A 6,589-nucleotide genomic window follows, 5' to 3' on the forward strand; every position below is an offset into this window, starting at 1 on the left:
GGACCTCAAAATCAAACTGCAAAGGCTCTGGCATAAACCAGTACAGATGGTCCCAGTGGTCATCGACACACTTGGTGCCGTGCCAAAAGATCTCAGCCAGCATTTGGAAACAATAAACATCGACAAAATCACAATCTCACCTGCAAAAGGCCACCTTACTTGGATCTGCATGTATTATTCGAAAATACATCACACACATACATCCCTAGATGCTTGGGAAGTGTTTGACTTGTGATATGAAATCCAGCATATATATCTCGTTGGTTGTGACATACTGTGTTTTTGTGTCAGTGAAATAATCATAATCATCATCTTTATTTGTATTCCACCCTATCTCCCCAAGGGGACTCAGGGTGGATTCCAACATACTATGGCAAACATTCAATGCCTACATAAAACAAACAAATACTGGCCAAAAAAGAAATCCCAGAAAAAAACCCGCATATGAAAATAACATTAAAACCTAACATCAAATTAAAGCCTAACATCAGTAAATTAAACCTAACATTGATAAATTAAACTACACATAGTCACACAAAATTATATAATAATATAAACTCTGAACAAAACATCCACAAAACATCCATCTAATGGAATAGTCTTTCAATCTCTCTGTGTTATTCCTTCCTCCAATTTCATGACCCCTTTCTCTGACTGAGTTGAATCCTGCTTTATATGTGATATGTTCCAAAGTAAAAGTTAAACAGATAGTAAAGGTTTCCCCTTGACATTAAGTCTAGTCGTGTACAACTTGGTGATGATGCTCATCTCTGTTTCTAAGCTGGTGTTGTCCGTAGATGCCTCCAAGATCATGTGGCCGGCATGACTGCATGGAGTGCCATTACCTTCTTGCCAGAGTGGTACCTATTCATCTACTCACATTTGCATGTTTTCGAATTGCTAGGTTGGCAGAAGCTGGGGCTAACAGTGGGAGCTCACCCCACTCCCCAAATTTGAGCTACTAACCTTTTGGTCAGCAAGTTCAGCAGCTCTGTAGTTTAACCCACTGCACCACCCGACGGCCCTAACTTGTAATTAACTGCTCAGAATTTTCCTGTGCTCTAACCAAGTAGTTCATTGCATGCCATCTCTCATGTGAGTGTCATCTTCTGGCACTATCTCTTGCTTCCTTTTCTGTTGTCTCATCATATAGTTTTCATGGTAAAAGACATTCAGAGGTTATCATACCTCCTTCTCCACAATGCTAACAAATGTTAGTTATGGTGCCACTGTTGTCTCTGAGAGATCCTCCAGATGGGTCATTGCCATTGCTGCTGCCGTCTAGCACTAGAGAAAATGTATATCACATGAAAAGCACTTCTGAGCTATGTGTTGTTACTGCCACAAGTGAATCTCTTAAAAACAATCAGATGTCCTCACTAATCCTGTGTGCAGTGTCATTGTATAGTTTAGTCACTTGGTGGCATCAGACTTCATTATCTATCAGTTCTTGTGGGTTTTTTCGGGCTATATGGCCATGTTCTAGAGGCATTTCTCCTGACGTTTCGCCTGCATCTATGGCAAGCTTCCTCAGAGGTGAGGTCTGCTGGAGCTGGGAAAAAAAGGGGTTTATATATCTGTGGAATGACCAGGGTGAGACAAAAGGCTTTTGTAAGTTGGGCTAGGTGTGAATCTTTTCAACTGACCACCTTGATTAGCATACAATGGGCTGACTGTGCCTGGAGCAAACTCTTCTTGAAAGGGTGATTAGATGTCCCTGCCTGTTTTTCTCTCTGCTGTTTTAATTTTAGAATTTTTAAATACTGGTAGCCAGATTTTGTTCATTTTCATGGTTTCTTCCTTTCTGTTGAAACTGTCCACATGTTTGTGGATTTCAATGGCTTCTCTGTGTAGTCTGACATGGTGGGTGTGAGAGTGGTCCAGCATTTTTGTGTTCTCAAATAAAATGCTGTGTCCAGGTTGGTTCATCAGGTGCTCTGCTATGGCTGATTTCTCTGGTTGGAGTAGTCTGCAGTGCCTTTCATGTTCCTGGATTCTTGTTTGGGCGCTGCGTTTGGTGGTCCCTATGTAGACTTGTCCACAGCTGCATGGTATACGGTAGACTCCTGCAGAGGTGAGCGGATCCCTCTTGTCCTTTGCTGAATGGAGCATTTGTTGGATTTTCTTGGTGGGTTTGTAGATTGTTTGTATGTTGTGTTTCCTCATCAGCTTCCCTATGCGGTCAGTGGTTCCCTTGATGTATGGTAGGAACACTTTTCCTCTGGGTGGATCTTCATCTTGACTCTTGTGGCTTGTTCTTGGTCTTGCAGCTCTTCTTCAGACATCAGACATTATCAGACAGGGCCTTCTCTGTGGTGACCCCTCAGCTGTGGAATGCCCCTCCCTCCTGACATTTCGTGAAAAAGTCAAAACCAGTTTTCAATATAGAACTACAGAACAACTGGATGATGTGACTGGAAAATGATTTTAGTAAGGAACCACTGGTGATTTATGTTTTTATTGGTTTTGTATGGTTTTTATATTATATGCGAAATGTTTTTATTGCATTTTATGTTTATTGGGGCATCACATTGTTGCCAACTGTAAACCGCCATGAGTTGCCTTTGGGCTGAGAAAGGCAGTATGCAAATATGGTAAATAAATAAATAAATAAATAAATAAATTCCTACCTCTAGTTGTTATAGGTTTGAGGCACTGCCATGTTAAAATTCTGAAAGGCAAAGCTTTTGTTTCTGGCATATCTTGTCTACTTTGTACTTCGCTGCACGCTGTTATTATTATTCTGTTTTGAATGGTTGCCACAATGTCATTGTGCAAATGCCATTATCAGAAAGCAGTCCACATTATGAAGGAATACAATGTGTTTCCTTATTGTTACCTAGTTGATGATAGTTATCTCCAGTCATAAGACAGAGCAGGTGTTGCCGTCCTATATTCTGAAGGTGCCATTGCAATGAAAAGGTCACAGAGTTGCTTGATGTCTCCTAAGGATATCATACCTACCAACATTTCATATGTGCCCAAGCAGTATCAGAGGTGGTCAAAATGGTGGAAGGAAGAGCACAATCTAGGGGAGACTGTAGGATTTTGCTTTTATTTGAGTGTACAGTGTACAAGCAAAACTCTCCCTGCTCCAGTCATCTTCCCTTGCTGAGTTAATTAAGTGAAAAGTACTTTTGGACTTTGAACTCAGCTTGCAGCAATTGATGTAAACTGAGGCAGAAGGAGAAAATGGGAGGTGATGGAAACTAGGAATTTAAAAAATACCTTAAAAGCAGGACAAAATTAGGACTGTATCTGCCAAATCAGGACAGTTGCAGGGTACGGAATATGAAGAAGTAGGCTGAGTGTCTTTGGAAAACATTGCATGTTGTTCCAGTATGTGGTTGGCACAGCATGTTCTGCAATAGGTATTTCTTTTTAATATATTTAAAATGTTTTGCAAATCAAACTTTAATTGCAGTGCTTCCATGAAACAAGATAAACACACTTGCAGCCCAAGTATTTCTGCCTGCAGGGTATATGCCAGAAAGAACAGTGAGAAATATTGGTGTAATTCATATAATTGTCTTTCTGTCTTGCTGCCATCTGTACATGAACTGTCTGTACCTTTCTATACTGAATAGAATGGGGGTGTAGCCATGTTGACACTACACCAGTTTTCAAGACCTATGGTGGGTCATGTAGCAAAAAAAAAAAAAAAAAGCCTGTACAAATGAGTTGGTGCAACTTCTATTGACATAAGCACACATTCTGCCTCTAAGTAGATTGCTTTGGTGAATGTGATTACTCTATTAGAAGTTATCTCTACTTCAAGTTCAGTGGTTCTCCAGATGTTTTGGCCTTCAACTCCCAGAAATCCTAACAGCTGGTAACTGTCTGGGATTTCTGGGAGTTGTAGGCCAAAACACCTGGGCTCCCACAGGTTGAGAACCACTGTTCTAGTTGGATCTATAACTAGAAAGATGAGAAGTCACCCTGATATTTTCTATTGGACATCATATGCAGACCATGGGTGGCTCCATCATTCATACTATGAATCACTTTACATTGCCTACAAGATGATGATATAGAGCTGAAGTGGAACATCTGTAATCTTGCATGCTCTATCTGAGGAGACTGTGGGTTTAACTTCAAGTTAGAGTCTGTCAAGGTGGCGTCTTACCTAGTGAAAAGATGTGGAGATCTGGAATATTTGCATGTTTCGTGATCTTGGCTTTAGGTCAGTAAAGGTCAGCCTACTATGATTTGCATGGGGTTATTGTAGTTTCCCTTATCAGTTTCACATTCCTCATTGAAGATAACACTTGTTGGATTTTAATTTTTTATTTTTTCCCCTTGAAGGACATTACTTCTGTCAGACGTTTGGTTCACAAATTTGGGGGGCTTTATTGGTGCTGTTCCAAATTGATCCAAAATGCTTTGAATCTTTGGGAGAGGTTGTTTAGAAATAAAGTATCTATATTTCACTAAATCTGAGGGCATCACATTACACTTCAACTGCCATGGCAACATCCTATGGATTCCTGTGATTTGCAGTTTAGTGAGGCACAAGATCATTCTGACAGATAGTTTTAACGATCCCTTCCTAAACTCTAAATTAAATCCATGACAATTAAAGTGGAATTGTAGGGCAGCATAGAGTAAATGGTGCCTGGAGTTTGCAGTTTCTTGAGGGACTGGATTTCTTTGGCCGATAACAACAACAACAACAACAACAACAACCTTTATTTATACCCTGCCACCATCTCCCCAATGGGAACTCGGGGCAGCTAACATGAGGCCAAGCCCTTTTAAAAATACAATACAGCACAGTAAAATACAAAATACAAAAACAAAATGCATCAAAACATAAATTACAATAACACAGTGACATAATAAAACAAATTCACACAGTATAAAATTGAACTGGATGGGCAGGCCAAAGAACAGAAATAAAATTATAAAACCCTGGGTGAGGTAGGAATAGGAAGAATGTAAGTGAGAGGGGCTCAAGAAACTGAAACAGGGGGTAAGGCTTTCAGTTAAGAATGGGGGAAAGTGTGTCATAGTGGCAGCACTATAGATGGGGCAACACAAATAATATAGATGATCACTCTCCAATGGCACATCAGAAAAAAACATGTCTTCAGATTTTTCTTGAAGTCTGTTAAGGAGGGTGCTTGCCTAATCTCACCAGGTAGCCAGTTCCAAAGACGGGGAGCCACAACAGAGAAGACTCTCTCCCTTGTTCCCACTAGTCTTGCCTGTGATAGAGGAAGAGGTGAAAGGAGAGCCTCCCCGGAGGATTGGAGAGATCATGCAGGTTGGTAGGAGGAGATGTGGTCACGGAGGTAGGCGGATCCCAAACCATTTAGGGCTTTATATGTAATGACCTGAACCTTGAATTGGGACCAGAAGATGAACGGCAGCCAGTGGAACTCCTTAAACAGCAGAATTCCCATTATCTTCACTAACTTATAAATACAGGGAAGTTGCCATGGCTGTTAAAGAGGAATCATAGCACTATAACTGTGTGTTTTGAAAGGTCGCTGAGGCATGCCTTACTATGGCCAGAAACAAAATTTAATCCCTCATCTTTTTGGGATACACAAAGTTGTAATTTGTATTATATCCCCATTAGCGCACTGTGGCTACCAAAGGCGATGTGCCTACGTATCTCCACTGTCACAGCTATTTTGGCAGTGGAATGTTCCAAGTCTAGAACAAACATTCCATCACACTGAAATATTGAGGCTGTCTGGCTTAGTGTTGGAAAAATGATGTTAATTACTTTTGTGTGGGCATGCCCATTGGTCATTATCAGTCTCTAGGATGCCACTTGTATTTCAACACAACCTTTCCAGCTTCATTGGGATAGCCAAGAGTGTGATTTTGAACAAGTCGGTCTCAGTGAGAAAGTGGGATCTTTCTTCAATGAAAAAGTGCCTGGCATAAACAGGACAGTTTGCAAGAGTGGGGCAGCCGGTGGCCAAGTTGGGAAGCGGAGATCAGAAATCAGTGCTTTGATCAACTATAAAGCATAACAACAGCTGTGTTGAGAAGGTTTGCTGTGGTTTAGCTGGCATTTATCTCTTTTGCAAAGTGAAGGCATTGTAAACCGGTAAAAATTAACTGCCAGAGCACAATGCTGTTTTTGTGACTTTGGAATTCAGATAAAGCCTTGCTACTCTTGGCAGGCTGATGAAAAGAACGGAGCATTTGCATACAGGTGAGGCCAAGGGGGGAATGGAGTTCAGGTCAGTGCCAGGTATGCAAAGGGCCTCCAGCTGTGAGGGCCCTCTTTTAGTCAAGCTGGAGGGCAACCAATGGCAGCGAGGAGCAGGCAAAGTGTGGAGCAGGCATTTTTTTTCTTTTGGAAAGGGGCAATACCTAGAAAGATCATTGGATGGCAGCAAAGCATTTGACACTTGTAAACTTCGCTTCAGAGCATTCTCACCAAATCCCACATGGTGATTTCCAGGGATTGTCAATCAGCAAGTTGGAGACAGCAGACCTGAGACTACATCCAAGCTTGCAACAAGTTGGCTCAAAACACACTGGCATGCCTTTTGAACAGAAGGAGTTCTGAGCTAGCCATTCTCAGACATGATCACTCTGAACCACTGTTAAATAACTGACTCAGACT

Source organism: Anolis sagrei, chromosome 1 (genome assembly GCF_037176765.1).
Source record: "Anolis sagrei isolate rAnoSag1 chromosome 1, rAnoSag1.mat, whole genome shotgun sequence".
NCBI lineage: Eukaryota > Metazoa > Chordata > Lepidosauria > Squamata > Dactyloidae > Anolis > Anolis sagrei.